Source organism: Lissotriton helveticus, assembly GCF_964261635.1.
Source record: "Lissotriton helveticus chromosome 1_1 unlocalized genomic scaffold, aLisHel1.1 SUPER_1_unloc_9, whole genome shotgun sequence".
NCBI classification, from domain to species: domain Eukaryota; kingdom Metazoa; phylum Chordata; class Amphibia; order Caudata; family Salamandridae; genus Lissotriton; species Lissotriton helveticus.
In genome coordinates this window covers 4,172,324-4,184,474 of record NW_027611736.1, presented here as the reverse complement: position 1 = coordinate 4,184,474, position 12,151 = coordinate 4,172,324, and the positions used below count along the sequence as shown (strand labels likewise).

Below are 12,151 nucleotides of genomic sequence, written 5' to 3'. Positions count from 1 at the left end.
AAACCACAGCCCCCTCCCCACACCTACAGACTCCGCTCCCACCCATAGTAACAGGCCCCGCCCACCCCCACATACCCTGCTCCCACAACCACAGACCCCGCCCACCCCACATCCACGGACTCCACAACCACAGGCCCCACCCCCACACCTACTGACTCCGCCCCCACCCATAGTCACAGGCCCCGCCCACCCCCACATACCCTGCCCCTCCCATTCACAGACCCCGCCCCAAACCACAGCCCCCTCCCCACACCTACAGACTCCGCTCCCACCCATAGTAACAGGCCCCGCCCACCCCCACATACCCTGCTCCCACAACCACAGACCCCGCCCACCCCACATCCACGGACTCCACAACCACAGGCCCCACCCCCACACCTACTGACTCCGCCCCCACCCATAGTCACAGGCCCCGCCCACCCCCACATACCCTGCCCCTCCCCTTCACAAGCTCCGCCCCAAACCACAGCTCCCTCCCCACACCTACAGACTCCGCTCCCACCCATAGTAACAGGCCCCGCCCACCCCCACATACCCTGCTCCCACAACCACAGACCCCGCCCACCCCACATCCACGGACTCCACAACCACAGGCCCCACCCCCACACCTACTGACTCCGCCCCCACCCATAGTCACAGGCCCCGCCCACCCCCACATACCCTGCCCCTCCCCTTCAAGCTCCGCCCCAAACCACAGCCCCCTCCCCACACCTACAGACTCCGCCCCCACCCATAGTCACAGGCCCCGCCCACCCCCACATACCCTGCCCCTCCCCTTCACAAGCTCCGCCCCAAACCACAGCCCCCTCCCCACACCTACAGACTCCGCTCCCACCCATAGTAACAGGCCCCGCCCACCCCCACATACCCTGCTCCCACAACCACAGACCCCGCCCACCCCACATCCACAGACTCCACAACCACAGGCCCCACCCCCACTGACTCCGCCCCCACCCATAGTCACAGGCCCCGCCCACCCCCACATACCCTGCCCCTCCCCTTCACAAGCTCCGCCCCAAACCACAGCCCCCTCCCCACACCTACAGACTCCGCCCCCACCCATAGTCACAGGCCCCGCCCACCCCCACATACCCTGCCCCTCCCCTTCACAAGCTCCGCCCCAAACCACAGCCCCCTCCCCACACCTACAGACTCCACTCCCACCCATAGTAACAGGCCCCGCCCACCCCCACATACCCTGCTCCCACAACCACAGACCCCGCCCACCCCACATCCACGGACTCCACAACCACAGGTCCCACCCCCACACCTACTGACTCCGCCCCCACCCATAGTCACAGGCCCCGCCCACCCCCACATACCCTGCCCCTCCCCTTCACAAGCTCCGCCCCAAACCACAGCCCCCTCCCCACACCTACAGACTCCGCCCCCACCCATAGTCACAGGCCCCGCCCACCCCCACATACCCTGCCCCTCCCCTTCACAAGCTCCGCCCCAAACCACAGCCCCCTCCCCACACCTACAGACTCCGCTCCCACCCATAGTAACAGGCCCCGCCCACCCCCACATACCCTGCTCCCACAACCACAGACCCCGCCCACCCCACATCCACGGACTCCACAACCACAGGTCCCACCCCCACACCTACTGACTCCGCCCCCACCCATAGTCACAGGCCCCGCCCACCCCCACATACCCTGCCCCTCCCCTTCACAAGCTCCGCCCCAAACCACAGCCCCCTCCCCACACCTACAGACTCCGCCCCCACCCATAGTCACAGGCCCCGCCCACCCCCACATACCCTGCCCCTCCCCTTCACAAGCTCCGCCCCAAACCACAGCCCCCTCTCCACACCTACAGACTCCGCTCCCACCCATAGTCACAGGCCCCGCCCACCCCCACATACCCTGCTCCCACAACCACAGACCCCGCCCACCCCACATCCACGGACTCCACAACCACAGGTCCCACCCCCACACCTACTGACTCCGCCCCCACCCATAGTCACAGGCCCCGCCCACCCCCACATACCCTGCCCCTCCCCTTCACAAGCTCCGCCCCAAACCACAGCCCCCTCCCCGAACCTACAGACTCCGCCCCCACCCATAGTCACAGGCCCCGCCCACCCCCACATACCCTGCCCCTCCCCTTCACAAGCTCCGCCCCAAACCACAGCCCCCTCTCCACACCTACAGACTCCGCTCCCACCCATAGTCACAGGCCCCGCCCACCCCCACATACCCTGCTCCCACAACCACAGACCCCGCCCACCCCACATCCACGGACTCCACAACCACAGGCCCCACCCCCACACCTACTGACTCCGCCCCCACCCATAGTCACAGGCCCCGCCCACCCCCACATACCCTGCCCCTCCCCTTCACAAGCTCCGCCCCAAACCACAGCCCCCTCCCCACACCTACAGACTCCGCCCCCACCGATAGTCACAGGCCCCGCCCACCCCCACATACCCTGCCCCTCCCCTTCACAAGCTCCGCCCCAAACCACAGCCCCCTCTCCACACCTACAGACTCCGCTCCCACCCATAGTCACAGGCCCCGCCCACCCCCACATACCCTGCCCCTCCCCTTCACAAGCTCCGCCCCAAACCACAGCCCCCTCTCCACACCTACAGACTCCGCTCCCACCCATAGTCACAGGCCCCGCCCACCCCCACATACCCTGCTCCCACAACCACAGACCCCGCCCACCCCCACATACCCTGCCCCTCCCCTTCACAAGCTCCGCCCCAAACCACAGCCCCCTCCCCACACCTACAGACTCCGCCCCCACCCATAGTCACAGGCCCCGCCCACCCCCACATACCCTGCCCCTCCCCTTCACAAGCTCCGCCCCAAACCACAGCTCCCTCCCCACACCTACAGACTCCGCCCCCACCGATAGTCACAGGCCCCGCCCACCCCCACATACCCTGCCCCTCCCCTTCACAAGCTCCGCCCCAAACCACAGCCCCCTCTCCACACCTACAGACTCCGCTCCCACCCATAGTCACAGGCCCCGCCCACCCCCACATACCCTGCTCCCACAACCACAGGCCCCACCCCCACACCTACTGACTCCGCCCCCACCCATAGTCACAGGCCCCGCCCACCCCCACATACCCTGCCCCTCCCATTCACAGACTCCGCCCCATACAGTTCTTATACTTTACTTAACGGTCTTCGGCCGCTGCCTCGAGGCCATTTCGTACTTTTCGCGCTGTGAGAGGCGGAGCCGCGGCCCGGCCCTGAGGGGCCCCCCCGAGGGCCCCGCGCGACTCAGAAACAAACAAACAAGCAACGAGCCGGACAAGAGCCCCTTCGAGATCCTGCAGCTGCGCATGCGCTCAAGAGGTATATACCAATGCCGCTTAGAAACGGGGATTGCTGCTGCCAGGCTTAGAATAGTCAGGCTCACGCACCGTGTAACTGCGCATGCGCGGAGAACAATGTCTCCAACAACGGAGCGCAGGTTAAAGCGTGTCTAAGAGTAACACCTGCGCAAAGAGTATAGTACCAGTGGCTCACCTCTCCTTGTGCACCGCTCAGTGGGGGCTGCAGGGCCTGGGGGAGAGGTGGGGCCCGCTGGGGGCCCAGCTGCCTGTGAGGAGTGTGTCCCGGTGTGTTATTGACCCCGGAGTGACGCGCGCGCTCACGACGCTGCACGAGCCACCATCGCGCACGAGAAAATAATTATGTCTCACGGCCGCACACGCGCAGGACCGCACGTCACAGCTGCGCATGTGCGGAGCGAAACGCAACTTCCTGTCGCCGAGTTAGGACCTTGCACGCAGTGAACTGCCCTGGGCAGAGGACGCTCAGTCTCACTGCGCCTGCGTAGAGGAGAGACACTACCCATAGAGGAGCCAGACCGAGGAGCTTTGCACTTCAATACATCTCATTCGATGTTTCCCCGCGCGGACCCCGTCCCCCCCTTTCCTGGCGCTGAGCTGTCACCCTTTACTGCGCTCCGACTTCTGGAGTTCAAGTACCTTAACAGGGGGTATCTATCCTCTGCGCATGCGCAGTTGTTCAATCATCAGGCACTCTTTAACCCGCGCTGTGGGAAGCAGTGTCTATCCCCGGCGCATGCGCAGTTGTTCAACCACAGGCCCTCTTTTAACCGGACGACAGGAGGGACCAGGGGCGCAACTAGGTCTTAATTTCGGGGGGGGGCTAACATGGCAAATGAAGGGGCGTGGCTAATGTTAATCAATGGGGCGGGGCTAAAATGTCAGATAAACGGGATCGATTAATGCTCAGGTCAAGTGGAGAAAACATGCAACCCTAAAATTACCCCCTCGCAACCCAAAACCCATTACCACCCTGAACCCTGAAATCATCCACCTAGAACCCCAAACCCACGCCGATCCCTAAAATTACACCCTTACCCCCCAAAACCCATACCCACCCTGAACCCTAAAATTACCTCTGGCTCCCCAAAACCCATACCTGCACTGATCCCTAAAATTACACCCTTGCCCCCCCAAATCCATTACCACCCTGAACCCCAAAATTACCCCCAGGCACCCCAAAACCCATACCCACCCTGAACCCTAAAATTACCCCCTGGCACCCCAAAACCCATTACCACTCTGGACCCTAAAATCACCCCCTTGAAGCCCAGAAACTCATACCCGCGCTGATCCCTAAAATTACACCCTTGCCCCCCAAACCCATACCCACATTGAACCTTAAAATTACCCCTGGCACCCTAAAACCCATACCCATGCTGAACATTAAATTCTCCCCCTGGCACCCCAAAACCCTGTGGCGTCACTGGGGTTGGTGTCACCCGGTGCGGGTAACTCATGGTGTCACCCCCTCACGACTTACCGCATGGACCACCTCTGTCAGAAATGTACGGCGCTAGGTACTGTCTTACTCCCTCTAGCTCCTTCTCTCTGTCTAGCTCCCTCTCTCTGTCTTACTCCCTCTAGCTCCCTCTGGTTCCCTCTCTCTCTGTCTTACTCCCTCTAGCTCCCTCTCTCTCTCTCTTACTCCCTCTAGCCCCCTCTCTCTTACTCCCTCTAGCTCCCTCTCTCTCTCTCTTACTCCCTCTAGCTCCCTCTCCCTGTCTAGCGCCCTCTAGCTCTCTCTCACTCTGTCTTACTCCCTCTAGATCTCTCTCTCACTCTGTCTTACTCCCTCTAGATCTCTCTCTCTCTCTGTCTTGCTCCCTCTAGCTCCCTCTCTCTCTCTTACTCCCTCTAGCTCCCTCTCTCTGTCTAGCTCCATCTCTCTCTGTCTTACTCCCTCTAGCTCCCTCTGTCTCCCTCTGTCTCCCTCTCCCTTGCTCTCCCTAGCTTCCTCTCTCTCTGTCTTACTCCCTCTAGCTCCCTCTCTCTGTCTAGCTCCCTCTAGCTCTCTCTCTCTCTGTGTCTTACTCCCTCTAGCTCCCTCTCTCTCTCTGTCTTACTCCCTCTAGCTCCCTCTCTCTCTGTCTAGCTCCCTCTCTCTCTGTCTTACTCCCTCTAGCTCCCTCTCTCTCTGTCTTACTCCCTCTAGCTCCCTCTCTCTCTGTCTAGCTCCCTCTCTCTCTCTGTCTTACTCCTTCTAGCTCCCTCTGTCTCCCTCTCTCACTGTCTTACTCCCTCTAGCTCCCTCTCTCTGTCTAGCTCCCTCTAGCTCCCTCTCTCTCTGTCTTACTCCCTCTAGCTCCCTCTCTCTGTCTAGCTCCCTCTAGCTCCCTCTCTCTCTGTATTACTCCCTCTAGCTCCCTCTCTCTCTGTCTTACTCCCTCTAGCTCCCTCTCTCTGTCTAGCTCCCTCTAGCTCCCTCTCTCTGTCTTACTCCCTCTAGCTCCCTCTCTCTGTCTAGCTCCCTCTAGCTCCCTCTCTCTCTGTCTTACTCCCTCTAGCTCCCTCTCTCTCTGTCTAGCTCCCTCTCTCTCTCTGTCTTACTCCTTCTAGCTCCCTCTGTCTCCCTCTCTCACTGTCTTACTCCCTCTAGCTCCCTCTCTCTGTCTAGCTCCCTCTAGCTCCCTCTCTCTCTGTCTTACTCCCTCTAGCTCCCTCTCTCTGTCTAGCTCCCTCTAGCTCCCTCTCTCTCTGTATTACTCCCTCTAGCTCCCTCTCTCTCTGTCTTACTCCCTCTAGCTCCCTCTCTCTGTCTAGCTCCCTCTAGCTCCCTCTCTCTGTCTTACTCCCTCTAGCTCCCTCTCTCTGTCTAGCTCCCTCTAGCTCCCTCTCTCTCTGTCTTACTCCCTCTAGCTCACTCTCTCTGTCTAGCTCCCTCTAGCTCCCTCTCTCTCTGTCTTACTCCCTCTAGCTCCCTCTCTCTCTGTCTTACTCCCTCTAGCTCCCTCTCTCTCTGTCTAGCTCCCTCTCTCTCTCTGTCTTACTCCTTCTAGCTCCCTCTGTCTCCCTCTCTCACTGTCTTACTCCCTCTAGCTCCCTCTCTCTGTCTAGCTCCCTCTAGCTCCCTCTCTCTCTGTCTTACTCCCTCTAGCTCCCTCTCTCTGTCTAGCTCCCTCTAGCTCCCTCTCTCTCTGTATTACTCCCTCTAGCTCCCTCTCTCTCTGTCTTACTCCCTCTAGCTCCCTCTCTCTGTCTAGCTCCCTCTAGCTCCCTCTCTCTGTCTTACTCCCTCTGTCTCCCTCTCTCTCTGTCTTACTCCCTCTAGCTCCCTCTCTCTGTCTAGCTCCCTCTAGCTCCCTCTCTCTCTGTCTTACTCCCTCTAGCTCACTCTCTCTGTCTAGCTCCCTCTAGCTCCCTCTCTCTCTGTATTACTCCCTCTAGCTCCCCTCTCTCTGTCTTACTCCCTCTAGCTCCCTCTCTCTGTCTAGCTCCCTCTAGCTCCCGCTCTCTGTCTTACTCCCTCTGTCTCCCTCTCTCACTGTCTTACTCACTCTAGCTCCCTCTCTCTGTCTAGCTCCCTCTAGCTCCCTCTCTCTCTGTCTTACTCCCTCTAGCCCCCTCTCTCTGTCTAGCTCCCTCTCTCTGTCTTACTCCCTCTAGCGCCCTCTCTCTCTGTCTAGCTCCCTCTCCCTCTCTGTCTTGCTCCCTCTAGCTCCCTCTGTCTCCCTCTCTCTCTGTCTTAGTCCCTCTAGCTCCCTCTCTTCCGGTCTTTCTCACTCTAGCTCTCTCGCTCTCTGTCTTACTCCCTCTAGCTCCCTCTCTCTTTCTGTCTTACTCCTTTATCTCCCTCTCTCTCTGTCTTGCTCTCTCTAGCGCCCTCTCTCTGTATTACTCCCTCTAGCTCCCTCTGTCTCCCTCTCTCTCTTACTCCATCTGTCTTCCCTGGATTTGTATAAACAAGAGTGCGATCAACAGGTTGCACTGTAGTGAAAAGCAAGCTGAAATTTGGAACTGGTTCACTGAAAAACTGAAGACTGTGCAAGATACTGAAAAATAGGAAACCATGCACCCTCAGGTGAGCTAGGCTGCTATAGAGTTGCCTTGTGAGCAAAGAAAATTGTAGTCAAGAATTGCAGATCTCCTGCGAGACGCTGGCGAGTGTGAACAGCATGAGGAACAAGCTTGCACAGGGAGCGACAGTAAAGGTGAGAGCAGATGTGAGGCTGCAGTGCAGATTGGTGTCAGCCCATGTGTTGGTGTCACCCGGTGCGGTCCGCACCCCCCGCACCCACCTAGTGACGCCACTGCCAAAACCCATACCCACCCTGAACCCTAAAACTGCCCCCCTGCTCCCCTGACACTCGAAAACCCACACCCACCCTGAAACCTAAAATGTCCCCCCCTCACAAACCCAAAACCCATACCCGCACTGAACCCTAAAATGAACCCCATGGCACCCCAAAACCCATACCCACCCTGAATCCTAAAATTGCCCCCCTGACACCCGAAAACCCATACCCACCCTGAACCCTAAAATTAACTCCATAGCACCCCAAAACCCTTAACCACCCTAAACCTTAAAATTACACCCTGGCACCCCAAAACCCATACCCACCGTGAACCCTAAAATTGCCCCCTGACACCCGAAAACCACACCCACCCTAAACTCTAAAATGTCCACCCCCTCATACCCTAAAACTCATACCTGCCCTGAACCCTAACAACCCCATGGCCCCCTAAAACCCATTACCACCCTAAACCATAAAATTACCCCCTGGCACCCCAATTCCCATACCCACCCTGAACCCTAAAATTACCCCAGGAACCCCAAAACCCATGCCCTCCCTGAACACTAAAATTACACCTGGCACCCCAAAACCCATTACCACTCTGACCCCCAAAATTACCCCTGGAACCCTAAAATTACACCCTTGCCCAACAAAATCCATACCCACCCTGAACCCTAAAATTACCCCTGGCACCCCAAAACCCATACCCACGCTGCACCCTAATATTACCCCTGGTTCCCCAAAACCCATACCCACCCTGAAGCCTAAAATTACCCCTGGCACCCCAAAACCCACATCCACCCTGAACGCCTAAATTACCCCCTGGCCCCCATACCAGTCCTGAACCCTAAAATTGCCCCCTGGCACACCAAAACCCATTACTACCCTAAAATTATCCCTGGCACCCTAAAACCCATACCCACTCAGAATCCTACAATTACCCCCTGGCACCCCAATTCGTAACCCACCCTGAACCCTAAAATTACCCACTAGCACCCCAAAAAATGAACACTACAAACTTACACTACATATTCATATTCGGAGGGGACTCTCCTCTTTAGAGAAAGATACATGGCCCTGTTCACCATTTATCTGGTGAGGTGCGCTGTGGATGTGAATTCCCTACAAGTGCATGGACAGCAGGGGGAATGGGATGTCCAGTGCAAGTGAAGCTTTTCATTTGTAAATTAATTCCTTCTGGCGTCATAGCCCAGGGTTTGCGGTCTGTGCACTTGTATGGAATACACATCCATACAAGTGCACAGACAGCAAACCCTGGGATATGACACCAGCAGAAATTCCTTTACAAAGGAAAAGCGTCACCTGCACTGGCCAGCCCTTTCCCCCTGCTGTGTGCATCTTCCCACTCCCACCCCATGCTGAACACATCAAGTGCTTAGGTGAAATCCCTGCCTTCAGGCAAGGATATCACCTCGGCGCTAGTAAAGGAAAACAAGAGGGGGGGGCTGGGGGTTTACTTGATACTGTTCAGAGGCTGGCTGGCTCGGGCTGCCGGGCCTCTCAGAATGCATCAATAACAATGACATTCTCAGCTCCGATGCGCAGTCATCTCAGTGCGTGTCAATTAGCCCGGGCTGAAGAAGACGACGGGGGGGGCTGAAGCCCGGTGAGCCCAATGGGTGTTGCGCGCCTGGGAGGGACCACAGGACCCACATTAAACCCCAGGTGAGGGCATGAGGTAGACAGATTGTCTGGTGCTAGAGCCTGCTGTCACAGGATTCATTTTTTTTTTGTTGTCTGCATCGATCATTAGACATGATTATTTTGTATCAGCAATGCTAATTGGCTCTCACTGCGGTGACATTTGTTTCGCCTGAAAAGTCTGTGTGATGAGAAGATCGACTTGAATTCCGTTTGTGGCTTTCACCAGAGTGAAGGGGGGCCGCCCCGTGAATCGAAAGTGAAAGAACGCACTCCCAGGCAGCACCGACTGCGCCTCATTGCACCTGGGCCTGGGCCTGCACAGCATCATCTGATAAGGATAAAACTCCCCCAAATATGTCTCAACCTCACTAGGCCCTCAGTAACCAGGCTGCGGTCAACCAATGACCATCAGGTAAACAAGCATTGGCATCGCCAGTAGGTCTCGCCTCTGGGACCATATACGTGTTTAGTTATCCAGCACAATATCCTTACTGCAACAACATCAACTGTTGCGTGGCTAAACACGTATAAGGTCCCAAAGGCGAGACCTAATGGCTATGCCAATGCTTGTTTTCATTGGTTCCTGTTTGAGCCTTTTAGAGATACAAGCTTCTGTTTCGTCCTCCTGTCTAACTCCTCCCACCTTTTGTTGATCTAGATCACGGGTACTCACAAACATTTTCCTGGGGGGCGCAATGTTTGGTCTGTGGTGTGACCGAGGGCCGCACTGATGCCAGCGGGGTGTAAAGTCGGGGTAGGGAAACAAAGCATGTATATCTAGTGGCTGCCTTTAAGCAGACCCTCCAGCCTTTCGCGATTCGCAAAAAAATCGCGAAATCGGCTGACTAGCGCGATGGCCGCGATATTTACAATAATTGCAGCGATAATTGTAACCAAATCAAACATTACCCTTTTATAGGCTGTTTGCGCACATGCCACTACTGCCGCCGTCCAGCCGCCGAATACCTGCTGTCTCCCACTTGACAAGATCCAATCCTTTAGCCTGTGTGGCTTTCATGTGTAAATGCAGCTACTGGCGCCTCGCTCCGGGAACAGGACTTTCTCTCATCATGAAGCCTGAGGCCAATAACAAACTTTGAGCCTGCTGGCAAGGCCGCACCCCTTCCTACCTTCTGGCAGGCGAGTACTGTAAGGGCAAAGGTCGCGGCTTACATCATTTCCCAAGCGCTAAAGTTTATCTCCCCGTCACCAAACCCTGTGTTTGAAGCTCGTGTGCAGCGTCTGTTTACCTGCTGCGTTCACTTTTCCCCTAGAAAGCTCAAGGCCGGTGCTCTGGGAGTGTGGGTACAAGGAATACGACTCTTTGCCCCCAAGTGCTCGAATACCGCTCACTTTACCTGTGTAACTGAGTATTAGAACTAATAAACAGTGGAGCGGCCCGAGGCACTGCCGCAGTAAGGAGTTGCGACACTGAAGAAAGATGCGAGGACATTTCTTGCACCTCTGATGTGTGGAAACAATGGCCTCTGCCCTGTCCTACATTTCAGCTTGAAAGGCTTCAGAGAACCTGAATCTGTGATCTTTCGAGTATGGGGGCAGTCAAAAATAAAGCAGGAACATTACTGCATTACTGCTGCTCTTGTCCATGACCAAAGTGAAAACCAAATATAAGTCCCGGTGAAAAGGTTCAAATGGACTCGTCACAGCAGATGGCCGTGACTAGATGGATGACGTGGGGCCTGGTTGGATTGTTGCAGTCCACTCTCTTCCTCACTCAGGACGCAACCCACCAAGGAAATGCTAGGATGGCAAGCCAATCATTCCCAGAGCAGGACATTGCTTAATTTGAGCGTAGGGGAGGGGAGACACCGAATCAAGGGGAAAACACACAGATCGGGAAGAGAGACGATTAGAAAGATGGCAACCCCGTCACAAAAGGAGAAAGTAGGGACCTGCCAGAGTGAGATAATAGAGCAGGGAGTGTCTGGCAGTGGAGTACCAGGCAGGAGGTGGATTTAAGACAGGCGCGCAACACCCATTGGGCTCACCGGGCTTCAGCCCCCCCACCCGTCGTTTGTGTCAGCCCGGGATGACACCGTTTCGCGGGCTGGCGACGTCTAATGCAGCCGCACCCGAGTACTTAACAGGTCTTTCAATCAGGTTACAAAGGCAGTAGGCTAATGTCCTTCCATTTCTGGTACTTTGCTGCAGTTTCAAGATATTCTTAGAGTTTCTAATTGCTCAAATGGGGGTACTTCTGATATGTATTTGTTTCCCTAGACTTCATTGCTTGATTTCGTTCAGGAGAAACTGTCACTCATAATCGTTGAATGTCACTCATATTTACACTTAATTTATGAAAATGTCACACATAGCAACCTGAAGCCTTGGCAGGTATGTACCCTGCAGCAGCGCTTCAGAACTGCTGGGAATATTTTAAGGCACTTTTAGACCATTGGGTTTCAGATAGGAGGATAGTTTTTTTATGGACTTCCTTGCCTTTGTCCACTCACAAAGTGTCACTTAAATTGTCACACTTAATTCAATGCATTACTTTCTAGTAAAGCGCTCTAGCAGCAAAGCAAGACTTCCTGTAATGGTCATATTTGTATTATCAATATATTTTCAATGTTAAAAAGGGTGAAAGAAATGACTGTTTTTTAAAATGGACGTGTCCAGGAGGCAGCAGTACCCCAGCAGGGGTGCATACATGGGTGCTAGAACACCCCAGGGAGAAATAGGCCCCCTCTCACGAGGTGCAGATTGGAGCTGTGCTTCTGTAGAACCGCAGACACTTTAAACATGCCAGTTTCACAGTGGAATTCCCTGTTAAATCAGTTTACATTGATTTAAGGCTGAAAAGGAATGCTTAAGAGTAAAATAAAGTGCCGCAATAATGCCGCTAAATTTCCATTTTTGTGCCGCTAAATTTGCAAATCTTTGCTGCAATATCCTCGGGGGTCTGTTTAAGAATGAA

The 12,151-nt window shown here is 55.8% G+C and overlaps 1 long non-coding RNA gene across 7 annotated transcripts in view; it reads right to left on the bottom strand.

The window, feature by feature from the left end:
- LOC144806596 (uncharacterized) overlaps positions 1-3,670 on the bottom strand; it is a 394,727-nt gene extending 391,057 nt beyond the window's left edge. For 2 of the 7 annotated variants that reach the window (XR_013605842.1, XR_013605841.1), the window contains exon 1: positions 3,489-3,670. This is a non-coding gene — a long non-coding RNA (uncharacterized LOC144806596). Of the gene's footprint in view, positions 1-3,133; positions 3,284-3,488 lie in introns of those variants that run through there. The other 5 variants (XR_013605844.1, XR_013605848.1, XR_013605843.1 and 2 more) reach the window with 5 other exon arrangements.
- Positions 3,671-12,151: the final 8,481 nt, after the last annotated feature.